The sequence below is a fragment of the Chrysochloris asiatica genome, unplaced genomic scaffold (assembly GCF_000296735.1).
Source record: "Chrysochloris asiatica unplaced genomic scaffold, ChrAsi1.0 scaffold00065, whole genome shotgun sequence".
Classification (NCBI taxonomy): domain Eukaryota; kingdom Metazoa; phylum Chordata; class Mammalia; order Afrosoricida; family Chrysochloridae; genus Chrysochloris; species Chrysochloris asiatica.
The window spans coordinates 403,535-417,160 of record NW_006408583.1 but is presented as its reverse complement, the minus strand read 5'-3'; positions in this window follow the sequence as shown (position 1 = coordinate 417,160).

The following is a 13,626-nucleotide window of genomic DNA, read 5'->3' as shown; positions in this document are numbered from 1 at the left end:
TGTTTCCCCTCATTTTGAGTTGTGCTTCATTAGCAAGTGAAATTTTGAAAGCTGTACTCCATTCATATCATTATGGTCATGAGGAGACCGCTCTTCCATAGTCATATTTTGAGTGACTTCCAACAAGATAAGGGGCTCACCTTCTTGCACTATATCTGACATTTTTCGGATGCTATTCATTATGATTTCAACTTCCAACACTGTAACTGACAATGTTCTGCTGCTAGTCATAAGGTTTTCTACTTCTAAACACTAAATCTGACAATGTCCCACTGCGATTCATAAAGCTTTCAGTGACTAAACATTCAGAAGCAGTCCACTTATTCGTCTTAACATGTCTTAGCCTAGAAATTCAGCTGAAATCTGTCCAGCATGGGTGAACTTGCTGGTATTTAAAATACCAGTGACATAGCTTTCAGCAACATACAAGCCACCACAGTAAGACAAACTTAAAGATGAGTGGTGGATGTGATTGTGGGTCCAAGATATTATTTATTAGTCAATTTGTGAGGATTTCATCTTGTTTACATTCAGAGGTTAGCATAGTAAAACATGATTTTGTTTTCAGAAGTAATGATGGCAGAAACTTGTTGCCTTTAAATTGACTCTGACTCATGATACCTTCATGTGTGTCCGAGTAGAACTATGTTTTACTCGGACACACATGAGGGTATCATGGATTCCAACTGCTAATCTTTCAGAATTAGATATGCAAGATAGGCCTTTTTCTAAGAGGCCCCTCTGGGTGGATTTGAACTACAACCTTTCAGTTAGTATCTCAGTTCATTAGCCAATTGCACCATTCAGGGTCTCTTAATAGGCATAGAGATGGCTGTAATTTGCAGAATATACCTGATTCTGACTAACTACTTTTATACCAAAAGAGCTGAAAATGGGCTGAATCTTTTTACTTCCTTTTTTTAAAACTATACTCTTCTATTTTGCAGGGCTTGGCAAACAGTTTGTCAGATAAGCAGAGATTTTTGTTTGTTTGTTTGTTTGGCTAACATTTTCATGTGGGTACATTCTAAATGATTACACAGTAAAGCAGGGAAAATCAGAACTGTGTAAGGTAGAACTTTTTCAGAGAAGGAAAATTCAAATATCTTCAACTTTAATGATCTATGGAGACCTTGTGTGGCATTGTAGGATGTGTACTGGATTGCTAACTGCAAGATCAGCAGTTCAAACTCCTCCTCGGAAACGGTATACAGGGTTGCTATGAGTAAGAACAGACTTGATGGCACATTACAGCAATAACAACATAACAAGTTATAGAAAACATCCTGTAAAAGGCAGAAAACTCATAAAATCTGGAAAAATAAGGCAGTACTGTTGAGTTCCTGTTCTCATATATTTGATTAGATAAGTACATAAAAAATACATGTAGTTTTGCTTCTTAATTTACAAGTCCTTAATTATTTACTAGCCCTTTAAGAAAAAACTCCTAGTGCTACTATTAGTTATATGGTGCTAAAGAAACATCTAGTCCTCATTGCTGAGATAACAATATGAGTTGTTGCTGTTGTTAGAAGTCATCCAGGCAGTTCTGAGTCAGCAATCCTATGCATAACAGAATGAAACACTACTCAGGACGGGCCATACTCATTGTTCCAGCCACCACATCAATTCATCCTTTTGGGGAACTTCTTTTCCACTGACCCTCCAATTTACCAATCATGATATCCTTCCCCAGGAACTGGACAGATTTTCTGTTCAGCTCTTTTACTTCCTAATTTTTTCCAGTTACTTTAGCATCTCCTCATTCAAATACAAGCTTCAGAACTTAGTTTTACATCAATTTTGGTTATTTATTTCATTCCTATATTTTGAATAACCTTTTGCCCTCTTCATGGATGTTGTTCTTTTAAGTCGTATCACAATTTTGAGCTTTTCTGTTGTTTCTTCCCACAGATGTAGCCAATTTGAATGCCATTTATTCCATCTGGTCATATCCACACGTATAATCATGGTTTATGCTATTGAAGGGAAATATATGCAATAAATGAGCCTTTGGTATTGAAAAATAATATCAGGTAAAATCCAACATCCTTTCTATCACTAAGGCCATATTTGCCAACTACTGTTCTTCCTCTTTCTTTGAAGATAAAAATCCAAATTTTACCAAATTACAAAACTTACATATTCTCTCCATTTTCTCAACAAGCCAACAACAACAAAACAAGGTTAATAAACTATCAAAGAAACTGTTATTTCTTTGGAACTTAGAATTTTCTAATGGACTGACCCCTGTCTTAGTTTTCAGAACTGTCCTAGGTTTTCTGCTCTTCTCTAGTAATGAAGCAAGATGGAGTTGTCAGCTGGTAGCCAGGAAAATAAGACAAATTTACCAATATTCAAATATTCCATTGGGTAGTCAGTTATGACTTTGTGGTTCCCACATGTTGCCATAACTGGGGTGGGGTACCTTCTGATCTTTGAATGATAGGCTATGAGCAGAAGCTGTGCTTACTAAACTAAATTCAATGTTCCCAATATAAAGCAAATAAAAACTGAAAGTCACATCATAAAAATTTCATAATATAGTGATCATCTAAATAACTTCAAAGTTGGATTGCATTTTTTGCATTTTAAGGTTCTTGACAAACAGTGTCTTGAAAGAATAAACTATCTGCATATTTCTTTTATGGATAAAGAATGATGGTAAGTTCTCAGGTATAAATTAACACTGGGTGTTTTCATATGTAAAAGTTTCACTTGACCTATAACGAAATTGGAAACACATGGTAAGTGACTGCCGTATGCTTGAAAGAGAGCCAAAGTGAGCGTTAATGAGAAAAGGTGTCCAATGCAGGCTTTCTACATTACCTTTATGTGAGGTATAATTAAACTTTAAAACACACTAGCTCTAGGTGTCATTTAGTCAGTTTCTCCATATGTAAATGATTGCTTGGTTGGTCATATGCCAGTGGAGTCATTCTGACTCAGAGTAACTCTGTATAGGGTTTCCGAGGCTATAAATCTTTATGGGAACAGAAAGACCCATCTTTCTCCTGTGGAACGGCTGGTAGTTCCAAACTGCTGACCTTGAGGCTAGCAGCCCAACTCATAACCACATAATAATCAAAACATTAAATAACAGTAATTGCTGTTGTTGTTAAGTGCTGTCAAGTGGGTTCCAACTCAGAGCGACCCTACACAGGGTATCTTAGTAATTGCTGTTGTTGTTAAGTGCTGTCAAGTGGGTTCCAACTCAGAGCGACCCTACACAGGGTATCTTAGGAAAGGCCAGTGAGCTTGAATTGCCTACCTTGAAGTGCAAACGGACCTTGCAGTCCAGCGCATTAACCCATGGTGCCATGCCAGGATTCCAAAATAATAATAATAGCAAATGGTAGAAATGTTCTGTTGCAAAGTTACTCATAGAAACAAAGATATGCATGTACACTTTTCTGTTCCCTTTCTAACACAGAGTTTTGTTTTTTTCTCTCTTTCAAGTTTAGACAGCCATTAAGATGAGTTCATTTCTGAGGAACTACAGCATATATGTTTTTAGTATATTGTGTTTACAATTCCTGCTGATTTTCCTGATTGAATTGCTTGCTGTTACTTAGCGTTTGCTGAGATGAATAGGCAGGGAGTCAGCTCACAACATAACATTACATATGAGTCACTGACTAATGATACAGGCAGAGCTAGTCTGTATGCAATCTAAAACAAGGGTGGCATATTTAGAAAAAAAGTTAGAGCTGATTTGAATGTAAGGGACATTGGTAGCACAGAATACTAATAACTAATTTCTGTAGGATTTCCACAATTAAATGATGCACAATGCTGACAAAATATTTATAGCTATTCATCTTACCATCCCATGTTGTATTTACACAAGTTTACAAAGAGAACTACCAGCTTGTATATTCTTAGTGGACAGAATTTTCTTCATATCCTTATTTCTTTAAGTGCCACATAGCTAAGTCCTTTATTCATTCACTATTAATTCAACAAAAAATTTACTGTTTTTTGTTGAATTAATAGTGAATGAATAAAGGACTTAGTTACAAATAAAATAAGTGAAAGTGGCAATGTTTAGTGGACTTCATGGCAGATATAGGAGAAATGTAGTTCTTCCATAACAGCAGATACAGAAGGGTAGGAAATATTTCACCAAATCTAGTAAAAACTCTTTTTCATTGAAAGTCAAATTATTAGTTTTATATAATGTTTGATAAGCACCCTTATAAATAGAGTTAATGGTGTTTCATTTTCAGAAGTGGCAATTGGATATCCATGTACTCTTAAGATAATAGAAAATTAAAATAGATGCTTGCAATTAAAGGAGTAATTAGGGTGGTGCTATGCATTTGACTTGAAGTTAACTACCAGTATAAATCACAGTACATTTGTTGCACTTAAAACTGTTACCTGAATCCAATAAACAATTATGTTCTAAAAGTTCATGCTTGCACCATGAAAATAAAATGAAAATGTTATATACTATGTCAAGGGATTTAAGGTATCTCAGAAAGCTTTTCCCTTGTAAAATTCACTTGATTGCAGTACAGTATTAGGAATATTTGTCCCTGCTAGCAGTATATTATATTTAGTATCAAGAAATATGATTCCATGTACCAACTAAGTATTGCCTTTAACCATATAAAGTCCAGGAAAAGAAGGGCGCCTAATCTTCTTCTGCCCTTGATTGTGCACTGAAATGTACGAGGTGCTTTGCTAGACCATAGGACTCCAAAGAAACCCCAAAGTCAGTTTATCTTCCTTTAAAATTAAAGAAAAAATGTAGTAGTGAATCCCATACTTTCTCTTTTGGGGTAGTGGGTGGGGGGAGAAAGACTGTGCCTCTCTGTAGTGTGTAACAATGAAATTTTGTTAATTATATGATTATAACACCTGCCAAAGTTTTAAGCATATTGTTGTTGTGATTAAGTTCATGAGTTTGCTTCTTTTCTATTTTCAGTATTGGAACAAGAGGAGGAAAGTTGTTTTCAATAGAAATAGGAAATTGAAGTTGGCAAAAACTTTGGAGAATATCTTACATATTGATATTAGCTCCTTTTTGAAAATGAGAAAATTGAAATCCAAAAATTTAAAGAAGGTGATAAGCTACATTTTATACAGTACAGATTAAAATCCATCTAATTTGACTAACAAACATTTCTGTATTTGTGGCAAGCACACTGCCACAAGTTGTGATGCATGAAATGTTTGAGGGAATATAGAATGACTATCTTCATGTTCTTGTAGAGCACAGTAGCTCTGTAAAATAAGCACTGGAGTGCAAACCACACGGTCAGTTGTCTAGCCCATCAACCTCTCCTGCAAAGATTTAGTCTCAGAAACCCTATACCTTATGAGTCAGAACTGACAACAGGGCACTTAGCAACGGTCTTCATGTTCTAAGTTCCCAGATTGTGAAAAGGTGGTGTCCAACATTTCACTGGCATGCAGTGGTAAGAATCTAAAGCAAGTGGTACTTTGGTTTTTTTGTGTTGTTACCAAATGAAATTTGTATTTATGTTGTCTATTCTGTGACTAAGGAGTCAATGTGTGTCACCATAGGATAAGCACTCTACCTCAAGGTCAAGTTGAACTGTTGAAACTCACCAGTTGCTCACTATGAGTTGGAACCGACTTGATGGCACTTCACAACAACAGCAACAACATTCTGTGGCTATAGTATAATTGACATGCATGTATTTCTTAGATATTGAGTGCTGAAAAGCTGAACATAAAAATTACTTCTCAATATTTCTATTGATATGGAAGAGCAGTGAGGTAGATGATATAAAAATAAGAAAAGTCATGAATGCATAATGCTTCTAAAGGTTTTTAAGTAGATCAAAAATCTACCTTCTCAAGTGTGTGGTACTTAGGGTAGAAATCACATCAACTTTTATTTTAACTGTATGTAAACTGATGGTGAAAGAGACACGCTAGATGGATATTCTATGCCACTTGAAGTTCGTCTGCAATTCAATAGATGATACCACAGTCCACTGAGTGTCTAGGCCACCCAGAAATAATGTAGAGCTTACTGCTTATTAAAGTATATTGCCATTTACTTTGACCCTTGACAAACTCCATTCTTCAAGGTTTTTCCTCTGCTTTTTCTTTTCCCCTTGACAGGTAATGACTTCAAAAGATCTATTAGATATTACATGCATAATGAAAGTGCAAAGCTTGCTGTCAGTTACAATAGACTGCAGTTTTTACTTGAGGGCTCAAAGTTATACTGTGTCACAGGTACCTGGAAGGTCAGTGCGGACTGCTTCCTACTTCATTTTTTTTAAATGAGATTAGCCAAGTTACTTGGTTTATACATAATGGTTTTCTTTTTCCTTCTTTCATTTCTTCCTTCTTCTTGAAGGTCAGTTTCTTGTTATATAAAAGGGAGGACAATAATGTTCATTATTCTTCAATTTGTAAATTTGCAGTAATATGGAATAATAAAAATTGGTTCATTAGTTTTTTTCTAATATAAAGTCATTATAGTATTAAAGACAAATTCTCAAAGAATAATAACTTTAAAACACCAGCCAAATTTGTATCTCCCTGCAACTATTTTGGTTTTCATATATCCTTTTCCCCATTTGTATTATTTTTAATGTTATCAGAATGAAACCATAATATATATTTCATTGGGTTAGTAGCATTTTGCCTTCAACAATTTTGGGTAAGATTATAATTATTCTTTAAGTGGTTGTAGAGTATTTTGCCATTTAAATGCTTCAAGCCATAATGTGTCACTAACATTTTTAACTTTTTTTCTGGCATTACTAATACTGATGCAGCAAATATTTTTATGCATGGAGTTTGAAATTTCATTGAATAAAATTTTACATTAGGAGGTCAGCACATAATACACTTAGTAGATAAGAGTTTTCCAAAATGGTTCAACCAATCTATGCTTTAGCAGTGTTTACAAAACCCCACGTTCCATACCATCAACATGCAGTATGTTTAATCTCTTTTATTTCAGTCATACCAGTGGGGAATTCTCATGTAGTGATACTAGAGAGTTTACTACCTTTTTGAATATGAATCATTTGGAGATTTCTTTCTGTGTTAAAATCTACTGTACCTTTTGTTTTGTTTTGTTTTCAGTCTGCTTTGGCGTTCTATTCTGTAGTTTTGGGCTTTTAGGCAAATATTGTGTCAATATCCTAATGTCTAAGCTACTAGGGAGTCCTGGCATGGTGCTGTGGGTTAATGTGCAAAACTACAAAGCCGTTGAAACTGCAAGGTCAGCAGTTCAAGCTCACCAGCTGCTCCTTGGAAACCCTATACAGGGTCCCTGTGGGTCTGAACCGACTTGACGACACTTAACAACAACAACAACAACAAGCTACTATACTTTATATTATAATTTCTATATATTGTTTTTATATTCTGGATAATTAATCCCCTACTTTGTTCTCAGTATGCCTTATATACTCTGGCTGAACAGTCATTTGAATTTTAGAATCATGTTTCTGCACTTCTCGTCCTCCAATTTCCCCTGTCCCTACCCCTTCCAAAAAGGAAAACAAAACAAAACAAAACAAAATCTTTATATTTCAAAAGGATTCATTAGGATTTACTTAAATTTATATTTAAATTTGGGAACTTTTATAATATTGACTGTTGTTATCAATAACTGTTGCAAATCTATGTTTAAGTTTATTTCCTTTGATTTCTCTCATTAATGCATATAGTTTTCTATATAGACTCCTCATATTTAATCAACTCATACAGTTTAATAGGTTTATGCATTTTAAATGATATTTAAAGTTTTTTTCTCATTATTGTTGATATTTGAAAATGCAATAAAATTTGGTGCAGTGATCCCATATCTGACCACTTTACTCAAATTGCTAATCAATTCTCAAATTTTGTCAAATGATTATAAACAATTATGTGATCTGAAAATAATCAGAATATTTTTTCTTCTCTTTTAATCCTAATATCTTTAATTTCTTTATCATTTATTATATTATCTAGAATCTCCCATTCACCATTCATTGTTGTTAACTGCTGTCTAGTAGGTTCCAGCTCATAGAGATCCTGTATAAGGTTTCCAAAGAGCTACTGGTGGTTTTAAACCACTGACCTTGCGGTGAGCAACCCAGTGCTTATCCTATAGTGCCATGTTGTTGTTAAGCTGCTGTTAAATCCATTTAGTTGGTTCCAACTCATAGTAAACTTGTATAGGAATTCCAAGGAGCAGCTAGTGGGTTTGAACTGCCAACCCTGTGGTTAGCAGTCCAGTGTTTGTTCTATACATCACATTAGTAGTAACGTGAGATATCTTTATCTTTTAACCAGTATCAGGAGGGGAATGTTTAATCTTTCCTCATTGACTATGATTGGTAATGTTCTCTACTCTAAAAATATTTGTATATGGTTGGTATTTTTAATTTCTTAAATCTTTATAAGACTAAATCAAAGAAACTGAGGTTGTGTTGTGAGGTTTTTAATGTTGTTGTTGTTAAATGTCATCAGGTCATTCTGACTCATGGTGACCCTGTATAGAGTTTCCAAGGAAGAGTTGGTGGGCTTGATGGACCACCTCTGTGATTCATTCTAGTGCTTATCCTACAGCGCCACACCAGGATTTCCAGATGACAGATTCTATTTCTGTGGTATATAATATAAATATAATTATATAAAATTATTCTGATACTTCATTCTTGCATTGATTTTGCTGTGTCTTTCTAGGAATTTGCATATTTCACATATTTTTTTAAAAACTGAATGGCTATAATTGCTTATCATAATATTTTAATCACCTTTGCAATGTCTGTTGACTCCATGGTAAGTCCCTTGTGCATTTATTTCATTATTTATCTCTCTCTTTTGTGTCTCTTTTTTGTTTTTCTTAATCAATCTTACTAAGATTTGTTGATTGTATCACTTTTTTGCAAAATTACTAACTTTTGATCTTATTGATTTTCTTGATTGGCTATTCTATTTTATTTAATTATTTTCATATTTTATTTCATTTCTCTTAGCTTATATGGGTCAAGTTTCTTATACTTGTTGTGGTTAAGTGCCGTCAAGTTGGTACTGACTCATAGCAACCCTGTATAGGGTTTCCAAGGAGCGACTGTTGAGCTTGAACTGTCGACCTTGTGATTCAAACTGACTTTGCAGTCCAGCGCATTAACCCACAGCACCACAGCAGCATTTCTTCATTTCTAAGGTATAAATCTAAATGCAAAAATTTCCATTTAATATAATTTAAGATACATTTCTCAGATTTTGATGTGTTATATTTTTTATTTGCATTTCCTTTGCTACATCTTCTTTGATCTTTGAAGTATAGAAAAGATTTGTTTGTTTCCAGTAGGATGTTAGGGGCATTACCAGTATACATTTGCCTTATTTTTTATTACAGAGCTTGGCTTTTAGTCCCTGCAAGATCCAGTTTACCTTGGATTATCATACTCCTACCTACAGTGACTTCAACCAGGCCTTTCAGTTGTGAATAATGCTGCAGACATTCTCTGCTTCTATTCTAGAATTGTCCTTTTGTTACGTGCTGTCCAGTCAGTTCTAATGCATAACAAATCTGTATAGGGTTTTCCAAGGAGTTGCTAGTGGGTTTGAACTGCTGACCTTATGGTTAACAGTCCAGTTCTTAACCTACAGAGCCACCCCATGACTCTAGTATTGCCCTTGTTGTTGTTATATGCTGTCGAGTCGTTTCCGACTCAGAGCAACCCTGTATAGGGTTTCCGATGAATGGCTGGTGAGGTTTGAACTGCTGACTTTGCTGTTCAAACTGACCTTGTGGTCCAGTGCATTATCCTGCACACCTGAGGGCCCTAAAAACCTTGCTGCACTGCTTGGTTTCCTTTTACTCTTTAATCTTGGTTCCATTATTATTGGCTGTTGTGTTAGGTCTGTAATACATTCACATAGATTTAAAAAATATATATATTTCTTTTCAGCTTTTTCATTGACCTCACTGTAGAGATTAATTCAAGTTACCTAGTATTATCAGTAGTAGCAATTCTCAAACATTTTTATGTATATAGTTGTTGTTAAGTGCCATTGAGTCAGTTGTGGCTCCTAGTGACCCTATATAAGGTTTCCAAGGATCAGTACATGTGCTTAAACTGCCGGCCTTGTGGTTATCAGTCCAGTGCTTATCCTATAGCCCCACACCAAGAGTCCTGGTGTGGCGCTATGGGTTAATGTGCTGGACTGCAAAGTCGTTTGAAACAAAAGGTGGGTGGGTGGTTCAACTCACCAACGACTCCTCAGAAACCCTATACAGGGTCACTATGGGTCAGAACTGACTCGACGGCACTTAATAACAACAACAACATATACTTCATTATCTCATTTAAATACCATAACAGTTTTATAAGGAACATATTAAATCCTCTCAAATTAAAGAACTGGGAATTGATGTTCATAATCCACATGGGTCAAGAATGCATAGATCAGGACTAATTTTTTTGTAATCTAAACAACTGACTAAGAGCCTAGATTTCTAAGTTCCATTCCTCTTCTTCCCTCTACTTTTCTTTCTTTCTATTTTCCTTCTTTCCTCTTCTCCCTTGTATCATTTTTCTTCTTTTTGTTTGTTTTCACAAATAACTGCCCGGCAGGCATGATTATAGGCACTAGGGGGCAGCAGTGAAAACAAAGAAACCCCCCACTATCTAGCTCCTTTGTAATTTAGACTCAAATGAGGGGAGACAGATATATAGAAAATGCATTCAGAAAGTCATACAGTATATTTTGGGATTATAATTCCTGTGGAGACAAAGCAAGTGAAAATAGATAAAAACAAATTATGACCCAGACTGCAATCACAATTTTCATTAGTCACATGTGTACTTTGCATTTGATCAAAGATATCAGAAAGGTGAGGAATTGAGTTATACTCATTCATAACTGAGGGTTAAGTGTTCTAAGTAAAGCAAAGAGCCAATAAAAATGTTATAAAGTAAGCAGCACACTTGGATTGCTTGAGAAATAGCGTGGAAAAATGCTAGTGTTTATGAAACATAAGTGAAAATGAAAATATTAGTAAATGACATAAAGGAATAAAAAGAATAAGGACATTGAACAATATTTGTGACGCCTAGGTCCAGGAAACCTAAGGGATATTTCCAAAATTCTGAATAGATATAAAAAGAATGGATCATCTTTATATAGTGGGAAGAATTCAAGCTTCTTTATATAACTAGTCAGAATTTTTGAAATATCCTTTAGATTTCTATTTATCCTCTCACAGGGATTTTTAAAACTACATACTGCTCTTCTTGATACAACTGTGAAAAGTTATTTCACACAGCTACACTCAGCTTGACTAAGGGGTTATTCTCCAGCCTTTAATTTTTCACTTTGACTATAAATATACTAAAATGTTTGTCAATGTATTGATTTAATGGGATGAAAATTATTTAGTAGAATTAAATAGTAACATCTGACTCAAGTATTTTTAGTTACAATATATCTGAACCTACAAAGGAGACTCTTTTAAGTTTACATGTGTAAAGCGTTAAAAGATTGTCTGTTTGGAGACTGGATTAAGTACAACATTGTCAGGGTGTGTATGTATATATGTTGTTGTTGTGGTTGTTAAATGCCATGTAGTCAGTTCCAATTCACAGTGACCCCATATAGGGTTTCTGAGGAGCAGCTGGTGGGTTTGAACCTTATGGTCCACAGTCCAATGCTTATCTGTGGAGTCACTAAATAGCTGTTAAGTGATCACCTTTATCATCAGTGGTGAAACAAGAATCTTGAAGGCAGATTTCATTTTCTAATCTGACTACAAAAGTTGCCAGAGATACCATGCTCACCCTAAATGGCAAAATAACATGGATCACTAAGAATTTACAGTTTTTTTGTTATTGACATTTTGGTATTTTTTTATTTTAACCCATCAGAGAGATAAGGATGCAATAAAACTGAAATGAACTAAATGCCAGCACCTTCTGAGTCCTTCACTATTGAAAGGGCAGACTCATAGTCACTCCTCATACCTAGCAGAATGTCAGGGAGACGGAGACTCCACCATCAACTGGAATAGTAGGAAACTAGCTGAACCTTGTTGTTGTTGTTAGGTGCTATCGAGTCGGTATCAACTCATAGCGACCCTAGGTACAACAGAACGAAACACTGCCAGGTCCTGGGCCAACTCCACAACCATTGGTACGTTTGAACCCACTGATGTTGCCACTGCGCCAATCCATCTTGCAGGGGGGTCTTCCTCTTTTTCTTTGACCCTCCACTTTACCAAACATGATATTCTTCTCCAGTGACTGAACCTTAAATAAATGTTAATCTGAAAAGTATAGTCCACAGCATGAGTGTATTCACCTGCCTACTCTATCCTCTGGATGTCATTCACTATGGTGTTGTTGCTGTTGTTAAGTGCCGTCGAGTCAGTTATGACTTACATTGATCCTATATAGGGTTTCTGAGGTTCAACCTTGTGGTTCAAACTGATCTTGAGGTCAAGTATTTATTCTGTGGTGCCACACCAGGATTCCTCACTTATATGTTGTTGTTGCTATGTGCCTTGGAGTCGGTTCCGACTCATAGCGACCCTTTACAGGGTTTCTGAGGCTGTAAATTTTTATGGGAGCAGTAAGCCTCATCTTTCTCCCACGGAACAGCTAGTAGTTTCGAACTGCTAACCGTAAGATTAGCAGCCGATTCGTAACCACTACGCTACCATAGCTCTTTTCATTTATTATTATGGGGCATTAAACTGAAGACTGTGAGGAGAACGAATGTTGAGTGACATTTTCCCAGGACATGAAAGTCTTTTTGTGAGTTGATTCTAACGCAAAGCATCCCTCTGCATAGTTTCCAAGGCTGTAAATCTTTACAGGAACAGATGAACCATCTTCCTCTCAGAGTAGCTGGTTGTTCTGAACTGCCCATCTTCCAATTAGCGGCTTTCCTACCACCTTAAGAGCTGATGTTGAGTTGCTTTGATGCATGACGATCCCATGTGTGTTAAAAACTGTGCTCCAGAGGGTGTTAGAGTGCCTTAGTGAGACTTCCCTCATCTTGCTTGCACTGCCTCCAAATAATTTAGAAGATCCTGTCTTGCATTCAAGGAGCCCTGGTGGCTTACTCAGCTAGATGGTTTTCTTGAACTTGCTCGTCTTTCTCATCTATCTGTGGTTGTTTGCTCAGGAAGCTGATCATGCTTTGATACTCTAGGGAAAATAAAAATACTTCCTCAGCAAGGAAGTAATAATGGCAGTGAAAAAGAGGGAAAGTGTCAGATGGGAAAGATACTTAAAAGCTTTAAACAGCAGGAGTTTTGTGATTGATGATTAGAGCTGTGGGAAACACATATGAAAATATATATGAATTTATATTAGTACATCTGTAATTTTATATTAGTATATCTGTAATTTTGAATTCTACATTTCACTTGCTTTATCTTTGTTAATGTTTTAAAATAATCTACATAACTATTAAACACTTCACAGGAAAATCAATCATTTTATTTTGGACATTTATGTAGCAAGTATCATTATTCTTGATATGTGAAATACTTATGAAATGAATGCATATGGTTTCTCATGAATCTCTCCCATGTTAATTTCTTCTTAAGTTTTTGAATTTGTAAAATATATGGCTGCTACAAAAATTATGCTTAGCAATATTCCCTAGGGTAGGGCTACCTAC